Below are 18225 nucleotides of genomic sequence, written 5' to 3'. Positions count from 1 at the left end.
AATCGATTTATCCTAATTAAAAGTTAAAGATTTTGTTATTAATTCTAATGTTTATTTTAGCCTTTTGCTGTCCACTGCTGGACGAAAGATGAAAATATAAAAATATACAAATAATAACTAATCTAATGATGGAACCAGAAGGTGGATTATTGTACCCTTCAGAACATACCAGTGCACCTCAAGATTTACTTATGTGGATTTTGGTAATTCTCATACATTATATACAAAAAAGTAATAAGATTCTTAGAACAATCATATTATTATTTTTGTTGTAAACAAACCACTTTTCAAATTCTAAAATTCCTTTCCTCATAAAACTCGCCAAGCATGCATTTTAATAAAAGTCATTTGTATGTTTTTTATTTATGAACAAATTTATTTATATGTATTTAATACCACATCTATTGTATATATTAATTGATGTTGGTTGCCTAAAAGAGGTCGATGTAAACAATAAAAACTTTAAATACTGTTACTATTTAAATACTGTTTTAATATAACTATACATTAAAAACACAAAATGGAATGGCATACGAAAACTTCAAGGCGACATCCGACCCGATCAGTCAACAACAGTCCACCCAAATAAGTAGAACGAACCAATATTTTAAGCCATTCACATCTCGTTCCCAGAAACGTAAGAGTTAAATGGATAATTGCATTTGATTGTCAAAAATAGATAAGAGCAAGTTACATATATCTTTAATCCGTAACGTAAATTACAAATCGATTTTTTATTGTGTATATCGGTATCAGTTAATGTTACCATAAATGTATATATAAAGATAACATTTTCAAACGTAGCTTCGTCTCTTTAGCATTTTTATGATAACAGCTAACAAATAGTAAAACTAAAAATTCCAAACAATTTCGTCGGGCAATTTATTAATTGGAAAGTTATTTTACATAATTTCATTTATTTCAGTTTTACTTTAAGTAATTAATCATCGGTTCTAAGTTGACAAATAATATATAGCAATCTAACTATTTTCTATTTATTATACTGATTAAGAAAAAAAACAATAAAGATACCAAGCTTATTATTTTTTTCATAAAAAAAAAAATTGCAATAATTTTAATTGGCTGTATTCAAAAATGCTTACAATCCGAATTACTAAAAAAGTTAAATTGTTCAATTTAAGCGTTGTAAATTAAAAAAAAAGTCAACTGTTGTTTGTGTTTTTATTAATAACAATAACACACAAATAAAGACAAAGACACAAAACACTCAGTAATTAATATACATAAAAATTATCCTGCAAAAAACGTAATGCCATCTTTTCAAATATTTTATAAGACACACAAGGATTTTCTTTATATATACATAAATTCTCCGGTTAGATTAGTTCATTAGCGTTGTTATTTTGACCCCATTTTCCATTAAGAACAGAGGTCAGATGACAGCCCGAGGCGCAAGATACAAATGAGCGAGAGAGATCACCGAAGACTTTCCGTAATTATTACGTAGGGTTTTTATTTTTTATTTAGGAATATGTGAAAATGTGCTAATAATGCAGCCCTGACTTTCCGAACTATGTTGTATTTTCATTTTTTATTCAATAAGAAACATTTTCCTTTTTCTAGAATTAAAAAAAAAAGACTTCACTGTTTTAGTAATGCTTGCATGTTTTCTTTTAATAGCCTATTGTGCGTGTTATAAATTGTATTAACTTTTATTATTTAAGTTATAAAATTTTATCTCCTTTTACCTTTTACTGCACTGAATGTAGCGATTGTGTTGGCAGTATATGTACAAGGCGTAGACTGAAAAGCAGCCTAGCTGAGACTACGACCTTTTCACCAAATTATGATATTGTTAACTATTTTTTTATGGTTATGTACCTTAATTTTTTTGTCTTTGTTTCTTTTTGGTGAATAAAGTTATTTATTATTATTATTATTATTATAAACCGTGCGCCAAAAGTCAGACCCTACAATATGGGAATATTGTATGACAATATAAAAAAATGTAAATTAAAGTATTAAAAAATATATCTAAACTATTACATCCAATCTAAATTAATCCAAACATTGAGAGCTTGTCTTTTTATATATACCGTACCGTACCGTAACCGTAACAGCCTGTGAATGTCCCACTGCTGGGCTAAAGGCCTCCTCTCCTCTTTTTGAGGAGAAGGTTTGGAGCTTATTCCACCACGCTGCTCCAATGCGGGTTGGTAGAATTCACATGTGGCAGAATTTCAGTGAAATTAGACACATGCAGGTTTCCTCACGATGTTTTCCTTCACCGTAAAGCACGAGATGAATTATAATCACAAATTAAGCACATGAAAATTCAGTGGTGCTTGCCCGGGTTTGAACCCACGATCATCGGTTAAGATTCACGCTTTTTATATATGTGTGAGTATAAATGTTTTTACGTGTGAAATATATTTGCATGAGTGTTATAGGTGTTCACTTATTTCATTTACCAACGGTGAATAGTTTCTCTGCTTTTTAATAATTGAGCTGATTTAATCAAGTTTTAATATCATAATTTAATATTCAATCAAGTTTTAATTTTGTATTTTAATTAATATATTGCTATATCCTATAAATATTTAAGAAGAGATGAAGATAAAAATCGTGATGAAACCAGCATGTGTCAGACGAAAATCTGTAACTTGTTCATCTATACCAACCCGTACAAAAACAGCTAAAATAAGTTCGAAGCTTTCGCCTTATCAGAAAAATAGGCATGATTACTTTTTTTTTTCTTTCGCTGGAAAAACTCCTTTACGCGTTTCCCCCACTTGAAGTGGGGGGTACGTGGGACTCGCCGGCGCTGAGTATGCGCCGGAATACCCACTAAAAAACCAGCGGTACCCACACCGCCTTTTCGAGGGGCGTCACGGGATCGCTTGCGCATACTACCGTGACGCCCCGACGGTTGCCCCGCCTCTGCAGGCCTCCAAATCCTAGGGGGTTCTCAAGGTACAAAGACCCCCTACCCCGGCAACACTTAGGGTGGGAGGAGAAGATGCGCATAGCGCCGACGCCTTCTCCCCGGTCTTCTTCGGCGAAGCGAGTCAGCGGAGGCCCTCTCCTCACGCTCCCGCTCCGCTGCCTCCTTCTGCTACATGACATTTTCGCAGAAGGAGACCGTCTCCAACCAGCACCTCTCGCTACCAAGCATGGCATTTATCACACTCGGCAGGGAGAGGTCTTCACCGACTAAGGCCGCCAGGGTAAGTACCTGCGTCAGCCTGAATGTGAGTGGCCGTGACTCGCCCAATATAACTTGTTTTTATGCTTTATAAACAAATGTAAAAATCTAAGAGCGTAATTTACTATCAAATATTTTAAATATGGTCTGTTTCGGATTTTCAAGCATTAACAATGTCTGAAATAAACTTACTCTCTTAACAGTTTCAAAAAGTTTTCGCGCTATAAAATTTAATCGTACTTCAATTGTAACAAACTAGACTCATTAATACAAATTGATTACATTTTGCTACCCTACGCGTAACATTGCCATTATGCAGATACACGGTAGTAAGATTAAAAATAATGTAATAACATCTTAATGGCGTTATCTTATCACATAGTAAGATAATAATTAAAATTACATTGTAAATACTTTAAAACGTTTTGAGAGTTTTTTGATTACAAATTCTTTAACCATAGATGTAAATTATTAAGAATTGATACAAGTAGATATGATATCACAATTTTACATCAAAATTATGAACGTTGAAAGTAAGAAAACGAGTTCGATTGTATATTTATATATTTTATTTATATATAAATGTCGTTCAAATCAGGATACCGGATAAAACAAACAGACAGTATACTTTATTTCATAAGAAATAGATATTATATAGTACAGAAACGTTGCAATCGAATTTGACTTTGAAAATTGACTCATCTGAACCAACCTTAGGATGTCAGATGTTATATCCCTTATAACATCTTAGTTTAGGTTGAGGGTGCATTGGCGATGTGAGTTGTTAATATTTCTTACAGGGCCAATGTCTATAGACATTGATGTGATCACTTACCATCAGGTGGACCAATTTTGTCAGTCCACCTAACTACATAATTAAAAAAACATAATTCTATAGATCGCATTAAAAAAACATAAAGTAATGAAACTGGTAAACATAACAAATTTATATAAGTTATAACGAAAAAAATAATAATAATTAAATCATATGGCCAAAAGTTCGGTATTGCCTTCAAGAATAAATTATATTTGTACGAGCAATGTACTTATTTATATTTTAATATTGTACTTATACGTACTTATTTATATTTTAGTATTGTAAAAAGCCGAGGCACAGTGATACGAGCGCCTGAATCTTAACCGATGATCGTGGGTTCAAACCCAGGCAGGGACGACTGAATTTTCATCTGCTTAATTTGATATAATTCATCTCGTGCTTGACGGTGAAGAAAAACATCGTGAGGAAACCTGCATGTGTCTAATTTCAATGAAATTCTGCAATATGTGTATTCCACCAACCCGCATTGGAGCAGCGTGGTGGAATAAGGTCCAAACCTTCTCCTCAAAAAGGGAGAGGAGGCCTTAGCCCAGCAGTGGAAAATTCACAGGTTACTGTAGTTTACTGTTACTTTTGTACGAACACATCAAGTAACATTCATATATACCATTAGTCAAAGTTGAGAATATTTTGTTTGTGTTGCTTTTGATTTTATTTACAATGATAAAATTATTGACCACAAGATAATTACGAATAACGAAAAAAAAAAATCGGCGATCAATTTTTTGTTCATGATCGTTTCGTTTTGTTATCGAAACGCTTATATTTGAATTAGAATATTTGTTAATTGGACGCTCTTATATGTAGACGTATTTATAGTTCGAAGTGTGCTATACAAATACAGACCGTTTAAAATCAAGTGTAACTAAATACATAGTTGGATAAAAAGGAATATTATACTAAACATCTAACTGGATATTGTTCTACATAGATAAAATACCAAAAAGCATTATACGCACATAAACATATTATCAGCACTAAATAATAAAAAAATACGTCACATTTAAAGCTCGCAGTAAGCAAAAAACGAAAATAAGTTGATAAGAAATACACAAGAAATATATTTGAGATCGCTTACCGCAGTAATTAAATATTCAACACCGGCCCGTGGCCGACTTTCCGGCTTACTAAATATTGATATTTAACAGGGTTAAACAAGATTAAGATATCCGTATCTTTTGTAAAGATAACAACGAAATTAAATAATCACTAATCAGATATAATAGAAGGCGAATGATAAAATGCAAATAAATTAAAAAAATATATATAACATCTCCATTGAAATAGTTAATGCGTAAGCGTTTATTTACACGACTGCCCAAAAAAGGAGTGTAACGTTTTTGAGTTCATGTATATATGTGAGTTTCTTTATTCCGCCGTAACTTTTAAGTGTCTGTAAACATGTATGGAATGTATGTAGGGGGTATCATTAGAATCCTTATATAATATGATTGCCACTGGCTATAAATTAATTAACCCATTGAGGGGAGTCACGTTTTTTAATTTTTAAAATAAAAAAATGTTTTTTCATGTTTCTGTTATTCGCACCATTGTTACTCTTACAATTAATTTAATAGCTCTTTTGGTTTCCTTTTGCGAATGTATACAATCCTTATTTCCAATGTATACATAATAGACATTTTTTTTGATCTTTGGAAAACATTATTAATACTTTAATAATACATTATGTAACAAACCCAGTAAATCTTCGATTTGATAACTAAGTGGTTTAGTTCGGTTTAAGCTGCGATGGACTAGTGGAAACAACGCCTGAATCTTAACGGATGATCGTGGGTTCAAACCCGGGCAAGCACTACTGAATTTTCATGTGCTTAATTTGTGATTATAATTCATCTCGTGCTTGACGGTGAAAAACATCGTGACGAAACCTGCATGTGTCTAATTTCACTGAAATTCTGCGACATGTGTACTACACCTACCCTGTTACTGTAGCTTAGTCTGAGAGTTTCAAAATAGATACGAGCTTTTGTACTATAGGTAATATTTGATGTTATGCCTTTTCAAATAAACACAACAATTGTAAAAACTACGAAAAAAGTAGCCCGATAAATAAAAAATATAAATATATTCAAACGAAAAAAGAACATCATCGTTTTTGGAAATCGGTTAAAAAAATTATTTGTCTTTATGATAAGCCTTTACGTCTGTGAATAAAAACAGGCGGCAGAGATTGATTTTCCAGTAAAGGGAAAAAGGATACGATTTTGCTTATTTATTAGACACAGATTCAATGAATTTTAGATCCTATTAGAGGCATATACAAAAGGCATTCTTAATTCAAAAAGAGCGACCAAATAAAAATACAGCCCAGCAAACAGAGCTAAAACGATTCACTGTCACAAAACTCTTAGTAAAGTAGTTAGATTTATGTAGAGAGAATTAAAGAAACTTGTTGTATGTTTAAAAAAAAAGTGATTGCAAAAACCAATTTTTTTTAACAGTAAATTTAAAAAAAAAATCTGTATTTATTGTTATCTTCGTGATCGATTGCGGCCACTGCTTATATACTTAAGATATATTGTGCACAAGTTTGTGCTCAATATGCACTCTCAATGCTCTCATCATTCGGAACGGCAAATCCGACTCGACCGGAAAATGTTCACGCGAAGGACCAACAGCTTCACGGTAATTTCCGAGGCACGGAAGCGTAAGCACTGGCAACAGCAGGCTGCTACTGAGAAACAGAAACAGAAAAAATATAAATCCCAATATTTTTTTCCGAAGCGGGATAATTTATTAATTATGACCTGTACATTATTATGAGGTTGGTTATACGGCGTAATGAATAAGAATGCTCACCATGAAATCATAAAAATAATAATTATTATTTTAAATATATTTCAATATTATATAATAATTCACTTAATAATTAATGATAAGATACGTCATCCGTATATTATATACTTAATATTATTGTACCTAATAACATTGATTAATACATCTCTTCTATCCAAGAACTTTTTCTTTGTGAGACGCTAACTAACAACCTTAAGTTTTCTATTAACGGTTCAAAGGAAACTTCGGTCTTATGAATGTGATATTCTAGGTTTAGAACAAAAATAAGAAAAGGATCCTAAAATCGAAGAAAAGGCTAGTAATATTACACACATCTACAAAACACCACTAATACTTTGATATATGGTGTGACTGCCAATGTACTCACGAGAATTTATGTGTAATAACAAATGTTACGCTGATGTCATCTGACGCTCGAAATCTTACGCTTACATGTCGACGCTCGACAGAGACCAGATAGCTCTTACCGTGTATCAAACGCTAAGATTTGTTTTTTTTTAAATGTGTAAACACACATTAAAAAAAAAACAAATGTTAGCTTCGGTATGCGTGGATATTAGAAATGTGGTTTGTATTGTTTTTACATAAAAACAAGAATTTACGACTGACTCATATAAATCTCTCGAGAATAATTCTTTTAATAATATGAACCTAACGTCAAGACTTAAGTACTACAGTGAAGGTACTCACCCGTAAAATTTTGAAATGTTATAATTATTATTGTCAATGTTGCATTTCACTTGCTGACATTTCACGACCGATTTCTGAGGTGAGTTTCGAGTTTGTTCTTACAAAATAACAATACAGTTATTGAGGTATTTAAGTAAAAACATGCAGACGTTTTTATCTCGTTTAAAATAAATTACATAAAAGAGTATTTTTATATTTTTAAGTACATTTTGTGAAATTAGTATATCAATGTATTTTTACTGATTAGTAATCAAAATCATACACGTCTCATTAAATCTTTAAAAAAAAATCATGTCCGGAAAAATCTCATAAAGGCGGTCTCTCAATTTCCGCCGTTTTCATTTCCTGCCCTCGCAATGTTTTTAAAGCGAGATTTATTTCTCTTTAATCATGGATACAAATGTAATTTCTACGTAGCGCTGTACTTCAATAACTTTTGATCGAAAAAAGAAATGAAAAATACTTTTAAGTCTTCATTTTTATTACTGATTTATTTTTTATACATTGAATTTTTTGCTTGCTTCTGATCTTCATAATAAAACGAAAAAAGTACTATTAAGACATGGACTTTAAAATTTTCTGAATTTATTTTAAAACAACGTACATGTATACATTTAATATTGCGTAGTTATAGTAGTAACATATTATAAAAGCTATTTCAAAACGGAATTGTAGAGCTTCCGTTTTCAAATTGTCGCTCGACTTCCGTTGAATGTGCATAACATTATTTTCCTCCATATCCTTAAAGTATAATCATGTATTTTTCTAAATGTATATAATAAAGAAATAAACTAATCATGTGGTATATAAAACATTTTTCTTTAAAATACAATGAATTACATATCCAACACACAGATTTTCCGTAAAAATATAGGAACTAACAATTATTATATATAAGAATAAAGAACACAAAAAATCACATTAATTATTCATTTAATTTAAATGTTGATAATGATGATGACGATGACGGCCAAAAACCTGTGAGCAAATACAGAACTCTCTATTCTAGGAGAGTTCAGACGCAGGACCAAGCTGCTACTGAGAATTTTCTACAGAAAAACCGAATATTTTTTTATTAGCCTGATTGCCTTATTGATCTAGAAAAACTTAGAATAGAGGCTAGATATAAGATCGCAGGTCCCGAGATTCTGTTGTCATACAACTAATCCAACGCATGTGTTACTTCACCGACGAGCACGAGATGAAATTTTTGTTTATAAACTTAGGTGAAAATTCAGTAGTGCTTGTCCGGATTTGAGTAATCTTCGGTAAAAGATTCGCGTGAATTAACCACTGGACCATCTTGGCTCTTGAGAAGAGTTGTTATATAATAATGATATTTTTATGACTATACTAACTACACCATAAAGAAGTAATCGAAGATCTTTTAAAATATTTTTAGTATTATATATGTATAAGCAAACTTGTATCTTAATTAAATTGCATCCAAATCTTAGTAGGCGCCATCGATAAGTAATAAAACTTGATGGAAGTGAAAAATCTATTAAAGCGATTAAATGTCATTATTTAAGACGTAATAGAAATAAGGTTAAAACGTCTCCATTCCACCAACTCCACCGCGTTTCTCAAGTTCGCTTTACTGGAAACACACATAGCGGAATTTCAAATGACATGTATGCTTTAAGCTTCACCGCCACGCACGTGATAAATAATGACAAGAAGTGAGGCACATGATAACTCGGTAGCGATTTTCCGGGTTTCAAGCCTGCGTTCTTTGTTTAATATTTACGAGTTATAATCACCCGGCCAATGGTTATAATGATATTATAGTAAAATTGGAAATAATCTGTTGTTTTACTCCATTTTAATTACGAAGTAAATAAAGTAATTTTATTTTCCGAATAAACGATTGTTTTCTTCTCTTTTCTTAATTTAATTGAGAATTATTTCCAATAGTGTCTTATGTATTGAAAAACATGTAAATAAGATGATGACAGGATTTGAATGAACTCTGGTCCCACCTCCAACAGCGACGTGTTACATCGTTGGATAATTATTTTTAAGCTGAACAAAAGTTACTATAGCGCTAAGTTCCAAAGCTTAGTCTGTTGAGAGTTATATATTACTAAACAAATCAGTAACAATAGTCAAAAATATTTTTTATTAATAATTTATTAAATTAAAATATTTAAAAATGAATAAAATTATATTTACTCGCTGAAGGGCTTTTGTAAGCACGTCTGGGTACCAGTAACTCATCAAAAATTCTACCGCAAAATAGCAGTACTTAGTATTGTTGTGTTTCGATTTTAAGGGTAAGTGAAAAGTGTAATTGCAAGTACAAGGTACATCAACATAACATCAACATAACATCTTAGTTCCTAAGGTTGGTTGGGGTAACATTTCTTACATTGCAAATATAAAAATATTTTAAAAAAAAGTAGTAGCAACTACATTTTTAACGTTATCGTCAGAGTCATACGTAGTTTTTTAATTATAAAATACAATATATACATATATAATATTACATTTACTGTATATTGAAATAACTTTAATGGAGTTTATTTCATATTAATATTTCTCTCGGTATTTCTGGTTCTGTCCTAAAGTGGTTGAGATCATATCTACAAGACAAACAATTCTTTGTGGTAGTGAATGATTATAAGTCGAATATACAAAAAATATCTTCAGGTGTTCCTCAAGGTTCCCATTTGGGACCAGTGTTGTTCAATTACTTCATTAATGATCTTTCAAACTGTTTTCTTTTCTCTGACGTCTTTATGTTTGCTGATGATTTAAAGTTTGTTAGTGTAATTAAGGCAAATGAAGATTCTATACGTTTACAAAGTGACATATAGCAAAGACAAAGCGACAATAGGCTCATACTATTGTTCAAATACAATGGAATGCACTTAAACTCTAAAAAGTGTCATCATATAAAATTCTCGCGGAAAAAAATTGAATGCTTTTGATTACTACATTAATAATGATGAAATAAAGGAAGTAGATCAAATTCGCGACCTCGGTGTGGTATACGATAAAAAATTAACTTTTATACCTCATGTGGACACAATAATAAAAAAGGTTCTTGCATTAGGGTTTGTCCTAAGAAATTATAAGGTATTTCGCGACAAACAAAACTAAAATATTAATTTATAACAGCTTGATTCGTAGTGTCTTGGAATATTGTAGTGTGGTCTGGAGGCCACATTATGCTACACACTCACTGCGACTTGGGCGTATTCAAAAACGATTTGTATGGCACTTTGCGTTTATGGCATAGCTAAAAAAATACGCTCATACAAATGTCGCCTTAAACACTTTATCTTAAAGTCACTAGCTACTCGCAGGCATAAACTGGATGCAATGTTTGCGGGTAAATTTTTTTTACCACAAAATTGACTGCTCCCAGCTCCTTGGCCTATTCAAGTTGCGTGAGAACGCGTAAGAACGCGTGAATCGTAACCGGTGATCGTGGGTTCAAACCCGGGCAAGCACTACTGAATTTTCATGTGCTAAATTTGTGATTATAATTCATCTCGTGCTCGGTGAAGGAAACCATCGTGAAGAAACCTGCATATGTCTAATTTCACTGAAATTCTGTGACATGTGTATTCCACCAACCCGCATTGGAGCAGCGTGGGGGAATAAGCGCCATAGCTTCTCCTCAAAAGGGAGACGAGGCCTTAGCCCAGCAGTGGGACATTCACAGGCTGTTACTGTAACCTCTAGGCTCCCTCGCAGCTGGATCACACCACTCTGTTCACCTCTTAGAAAGACTGTAATAGGTGCCAACTCTCCCTGTTCGAGATTATGTAAAGTGATAAATGCTTGCAGTGATCAAATCGATCTCCATTATGATTCCCTCACTAAGTTTAAATCAACTTGTACTGGCTTACCTTACCTTGATTAGTAAAATACCATTTTTTTTTCGTGTCTATTGTTGTAATTAAGTTATAGTTTATCTATATTTTGTGTTAAATGAATTTTCTGTAGGTACTTTTTATATATAATTACAAGAGGTGTTTACCTATAATTAGTTGTTACGCTATTCTATGTATATATGTATATATATATAGAATTTTTTTTAATATATTATATGTTATATTCAGTGTAAACAACGGTTGGTAAGCCTTAATAAATAAATAAAATAAAATATTAAATACTTACTAACAATTTATCCTTGCTTATACTACACTCAATGGTCCGGAATAGGTTTTTTTTTTATATATGCTCCGGGATGACAAATGACTCTAGTCCACCTGATGGTAAGTGGTAGTAGAGTCCAAACGCGACGACGGCCAGTACAGTCGGGTAGAATGTTGTGTACTAGCCGTCTCCGCCTTGCCGGCCCGCAAGATGCCTCTTCACGCCTCGTTTGAAGGAACCGGGTTGTAAGAGGAGGGGAATACGTGAGCTGGTAAGGAATTCCATTTTTTGGTAATGCGACAAAGAAAGGAGTTGCCAAATTTCTTTGTGCGCGATGGAATTGATGTCACAGTTAGGCGGTGACATCGAGAACCAGCTCGCGTGGACTTAAGAAGGAAGGGGGAAGCAGGAATTAGAGAGAATAATTCCTCAGAGCACTCGCCGTGATACAGTCGATAGAAAGCGCTCAGTGCTGCTATCTCGCGACGCAATTGTAAAGGTTCAAGGGTGTTTGTGACCTTTACGTCGCCAACAATGCGTACTGCACGTCGCTGCAACCGGTCCAAGGCCTCCAGTAGGATAGGTATTTAAAGGAATGGCCTTAAAAATACACATTTTCTTAATAAAATAAGAAGATGGACGGATAGTTGAGCCACTTGATGGTCACCATCGCTCATGGACATCGGCGCTGTAAGAAATATTAAGCATTCCTTAAATTGTCAATGTGCCACTAACCTTGACAACTAAGATCTAAGGTTCCTTATGCCTATACTCGTAGTTCAGTGGCCGTTCAAACTGAAACACAACGATACTAAGTATTGGTGTTTGGCGGTTGAATATGTGGTGGTATCTACCCACACGGGCTTACACAATGCCCTGCCTCCAAGAAAATGTATAATTTTTCCAATTATGAAACAATGTCACTTTGAAATATCTTGTCGTATTACGGATTGCTTGCCGTTTCTTAGTCAGCTCATACTTAATGGAACTATTTATCGTTTGCTCACGATTACTTTCCTCACGAGTCAAGGCGAGTGACCTGAATAATTAATTAAAGCACGTAATGTAACATAATAACAAGTGTCTTACGTCTAAGGATACTTACGTAAGAAGTTGACTCTTTAGCAATGTTTTGAGATTTCTCTATACTATTGTTCGAAGTAATCAAATTTCAACTACAGTCATTATTGAACATTTGAGGAAATTATTTATGACTGCATTGGAACATACATTTTCTTCTCTTATTTTTCATATAACTCATCGATAGCCTCTAAGCAAACAAAAAAATAAAATCAGCCGACAAATAAAAGAGAAATAAGGAACGGAACTGTTTTGACTTTGCCTATTTAAAATTGGATCGCAATCTCTCATAAAAGGATTATCTCTTATACGCGATTATCATTTGATTATACTAAGATGTTCTCTTGAATGCATACACAAAACGATCATAAAAAGACAATGCAATCTAATATACTGAATATTGGTATTTATTCAAGATTGCCGCCAAATAGAAACTTATTTTTAATATACTTTTTTTGTCATATATGTTTTAGACTTTAAATTTAGTTAATTGGCAACTTATTTTATTAAATATTATGAACAGTTACTACATATACTGATATCGCTAAATTACTTTCAAAGCTAGGGGTTACGTCATCTGTTATTATTATGGCGTTACTGACCACTTCATTGACATGAACGCTGGCATTGTCAGTGTATTTGTCACCACTTATTGTGCGTCATTGGTCTAGAGACAAAGTCTACAGACTTCAAGGTACTAGATTCAAATCCGTCAAAACTTTCTGTCAAGAAATTCTCAGTAATAGTCCCGTAGGAACTTAGAAATTTGATTGTAACACTCTCGTGGCTCAGAGAGACCAAAACCTGTTGGTCTAGGTTTTAATAAATACTTTTGATACCGATGTATTTACCTTCATCATAATACCGTCCATCATTACACAAAGACGTGTGACATACCCATTTTGTACTTTACCGTGTCCATGAATGTCGATTCAGAATACGACATTCAATGCCGATCAACAAGAAATTTAATAATACTGTTTATAAGTAGAAAACCGAATTTAATATACTTATTATTTTGAAAACAATCCACAATTAATTGTAATAAATAAAAAAGAATGGTTTGTGTTTTTATTTAATCGACCAAATCCAACAATAAGTGAATAAAACATATGTGTTGTCAGTTACTTGGTATGTCTTTCTATTATTTTGATTGACTTTATTAGTTTTATGTACTTGCGTGTTTTTATTTTCAGGATAATAATGTTAATTTCCTTTTGTGGTTATCTTTTTGGTGACTTAATTATTATCGTTGTGCGCCAATGAGTGTTATTGATCTTTGTGTGATGGTTAAATTGTATGGGAATCCATTTATATTATTTATTTAGATTTAATATCCTCAAAAAGTTTTATAGTACTAAAGGCGGGCTCATATCATAAAGCATTATCAACATATAGGCTTTTAATAGTATCCAAGTAACAGCAAGTTCAAGAAAAAAACATAATTATGCATTGTTAAATGTTTTGTATTTTGTCGGGAACACAACTCTGTTACAGATTATACACAGTTAGGTCAGACACGTAATACGTACAGATAACAATTATTGTCTGAGAATTGTTTGAAGTAGTTTTTATTCTCACTAGATATTTAAAACTAAGTATGACACATAATATTTTAAACCTCGAGTTTGTTTTTTTTTTAAATTAACAAATCTCCTTAAAATTAATTTTTGTCGATGTTCATGTATATGCTAGAATACAAGTACTCTATTATGGCAGAAAACACAAATCTCCATTTTTTAAAACGCTTTGTACTTATATTATAAATAACATACTAATAAATACTTTCTAAGGCATAAACTCATTTACCTACATCAATAGTTACGTAACGAAAACAAGTTAAAACACAGATAACCGTTATTAATTTTAAAAGTTCTGTTTTTATTTTCAGTCATCCTGTTTTACTTGTTAGATAGCTGTATATTTATTATTTGTATCAGTATTAAATATAAAATATTATTAATTGAAAATTCAATCATGAATTACAATGACTTTACATTTAAATCAAATATATTTCAACAAATATAAACCTATGATAAGTATTTCCAAAGGCTAATAGTCACACTACATTTCATCTAATACTGACAAGATAAAGCTTTTTACTTACAAAAACCTCGCCTTAGTTATTACCAAGTTCACAGAACAAAGGCCCTTGCCATAAGGGTCTGTTTCACAAAAAACAAAAGATCCAAAGAAATAATACTTTATTCTGCTACATTACTTACCGAGTAAGTCCCTCGTGTTTGAAGCGGAACTAAGGAACTAAGCACTTATGTATTACTCGTATATTGGAAGGGGGTCAATACGAAATAGTAGAAACTGGATTAGGAGCCTATTTCCTTTCGTTAACAGGATTATTGAAATGTACATTCCTATCTTTTGAAATACGTCTTTGACGCTTAATTATATCAACATAAAGTAAGTTAAAGTTATATCCTGTTAATTTCATACTGCTGGTTTAAGGCCTCTTTTTTTAGGTAAAAGTTCGAAGCGTATTCCATCGCTACTCCAATGCGGGTTGGTAGGTTTTCATTCGACATATGCAAATTTTTCTCACGATGTTTTCCTTCACCGCCGAGCGCGAGATTATAAACTTAAAATAAGCACATCAAAACTGAAGCCACAATCTTCAGCTTAGATTGACGTATACTACCACTAGGCTATCTCAGCTCTTACATAATCATATTATTTTATCTATACTAATATTATAAATACGAAAGTAAGTCTGTTTGTCTGTAATGCTTTCACGGCTAGGTCACTGAACCTATTTTGATGAAATTTGGTATAAATTATACCCAACACGCGGACGGGCGAGAACTAGTATCATATATAGTAAATATTAACAGTCTCTATAAGACATATAGATCTTTGTCTTAAACAGGTTTTGAAAGCTTATTCCACAACTCAATTCCAGTGCTTGACAATCGCACATCACATTCTGTTATTTCTCGATGGTGTCCTGCAGTGAGTAGAGTTTGTTCTTTTTTATTGGCTCAGCTGAAGTGTTAGTAGTAATAACAATATATTATTAATAATAAAATAATCTATTCTATACTAAATGAAAGAAAAACAATTTAAAGAGCTGTACAAATACCCGGCCTTACTGCTTACAGACAATTTATACCAGACAAAGCACAGTACGTATAATACTACAATTACAAATATCACAATACACTTTAAAAGATACGTATTATAATTATTATACGGATCTGTCTGGTGAGACGAAGGGCATTCAGGTGTGATTAAATAATACATACGCCATGACATGTATTTATCTGTTAAGAATGTGTCCACCTCGATGGTCAATGGACCATTGTATGGCTAACATAGATGACACTGGCTTCTACCTAACTCTTGTCCTTCCTCCAACACGCGGCTGAAGCCGAGAGCTAAAACTATATATATAAAGCTAAACATTTAGTTTTTGTACATGGAAGGTCGACCACGAAAAAAATTATTCTAATTTGAAAATATTCGTAATAAATCATCATAGGTGTCGTAGTAGCCCAACAAAATGATTGGCCGATAATTGACCTGCAGTGTACCGTCGACAAAAATGATTAAGCTGATATTAACTGATTTGACCTTCGTAACTCATCGGATCAGACGTCAATTGGTATAAAAATTAGTAGCTTGTCACGATAATTTTATGGGTTTTTACCACTTTTTCAACAACAACATAAACAATACCAACCAACAAAGCACATGCACCAATGGTTTGTCATGCGCTTGATTTGGAAAACTGCATGTGTCGAGTGAAAATCTGCCACACATGTATCAACCAACCATACTACACCAATTTTATTGGAACATGTAAAAAGTCTTAACTTATATCAGTTTTTTTCAAGAATCTCTAGCTTATATCCATACAATGTTCCCATTCCTTAAAAGTAGCTATAAAAGTAATTGGACTAGAATTCGCAATTAGCTTACTTCATCAGAGCAAGCCTGATTACTTCAGACATCTCGGAGTGAACTTGAATTAAGCCACTTATCTTATTTACAAGGCCCTTTTTGAATTAGATGAGACTCTTTTTAACTTAATCAAATCAAAATTTAATATATTTATTTAACAACGAAATAAACAGGAAAACAATTATAATTATAAATATTTGTTTACATTATTATTTTAAAATATATCATGGAATGAAGAGTAATTTTCTAATTTTAACGGACTTGTACTGACAAACACTTGGCAGGAACTCTTTTTCAGCCTGACCTGGGTTTTGAACCCAGATCCATATTCAGACTTATAAGTTAATATTAAACAAGGTATATTAATGATAATCAGTATGTCAATCTCAGAATAATTATAACAACACACATTTAATAAAAGTGATTAGATTCCAAGATCTAAGATAAATAAAAACAAGATAAAATGGTGATATTGTAAAACCTGTTCGGTCTTATTTTACATATTCGTCACATCATGTACTTCAACGTAATCTAGTTCACTTGTTCACATTTCTATGTTAAAGGATATCCGATACTTGTAATAAAAATATTAATGATGTGAACCAATTTTATAATACTCTATGTATACAGAAAATTCAAATCTTCCGTCATTTTACAATTTTAATTTTAATATAAAGCTACTACCGGTTCGGAATGTAGATTCTACAGAGAGGAAACAGTTTTTCTTACTATTTTTTTCAACCAAATATAACAATAATGATATACAATTATATTTATATATCCTGTATGAACATCAAGGAAAACTAAGTCCAAGCTCTTCTATCATTTATATAATCCTGTACACTATAATAAGCCTTAGTTATTAATATACATATATTTATAACACGGTCATACAGCACTCAACAGTTACTTGACTTTTTTTAAGAATATTAGCGATATTCATTTTTTCAAACGAATTATTAATCTTCATATTTACCCCTCCAATTAAGTCTAAATAATGTGTAACAATGGGAACGACAATAGCCCAAGGGGTCAGAATCAAACATGACTAGGCTTTTACATCACTAGGCGGCCCGTTAAATACTGCGCTATTGACGCATCTTGGTCAATATAACAAATATGCGATATCGTCGTAAATGTTTTTAAATGTATTATAAACAGGCAGGATCTAGTTTGCCGGGTTCTGCTTGTATTTGTATTTAATGATGAAACATTAAGTTAAATTATTTTACTTCTAATATTTATAAATTATTTACCAATTTACACAATAATGATTATATATGAATAAATCAAATATTATATTTTAAAATCCTATTACAAACTTATTTTAATACGAATCTAGTTAATGCTATTGAAGTGCGATCAGCATATTATTTAAGAGACATGCATTAAGGAAAATACGCCAGTATAGTGTAATACTTGACACATTAACAATATTAAATAAAATAATATGAAACACACCATAAATAAGGTTTATAATAGTTTTAAAATATCACGTCAAATAATTATTACAAAATTGGTTTACGTGGAATTGTGGCTAGAATGCTTAAGGGCATATCGGTAATAAATTGTAATTTCGATTATAGTGGAATAGTTTTCGCCCGCGGCT

At 32.2% G+C, this 18225-nt stretch overlaps 1 protein-coding gene across 1 annotated transcript in view; it reads right to left on the bottom strand.

Moving 5' to 3' along the window:
• Positions 1 to 18225, bottom strand: part of LOC126781829 (venom dipeptidyl peptidase 4) — a 42686-nt gene that overhangs the window by 16354 nt on the left and 8107 nt on the right. The window lies entirely within an intron of this gene.

Source organism: Nymphalis io, chromosome 4 (assembly GCF_905147045.1).
Source record: "Nymphalis io chromosome 4, ilAglIoxx1.1, whole genome shotgun sequence".
Classification (NCBI taxonomy): Eukaryota; Metazoa; Arthropoda; class Insecta; order Lepidoptera; family Nymphalidae; genus Nymphalis; species Nymphalis io.
This window is presented reverse-complemented; position numbering and strand designations above follow the sequence as displayed.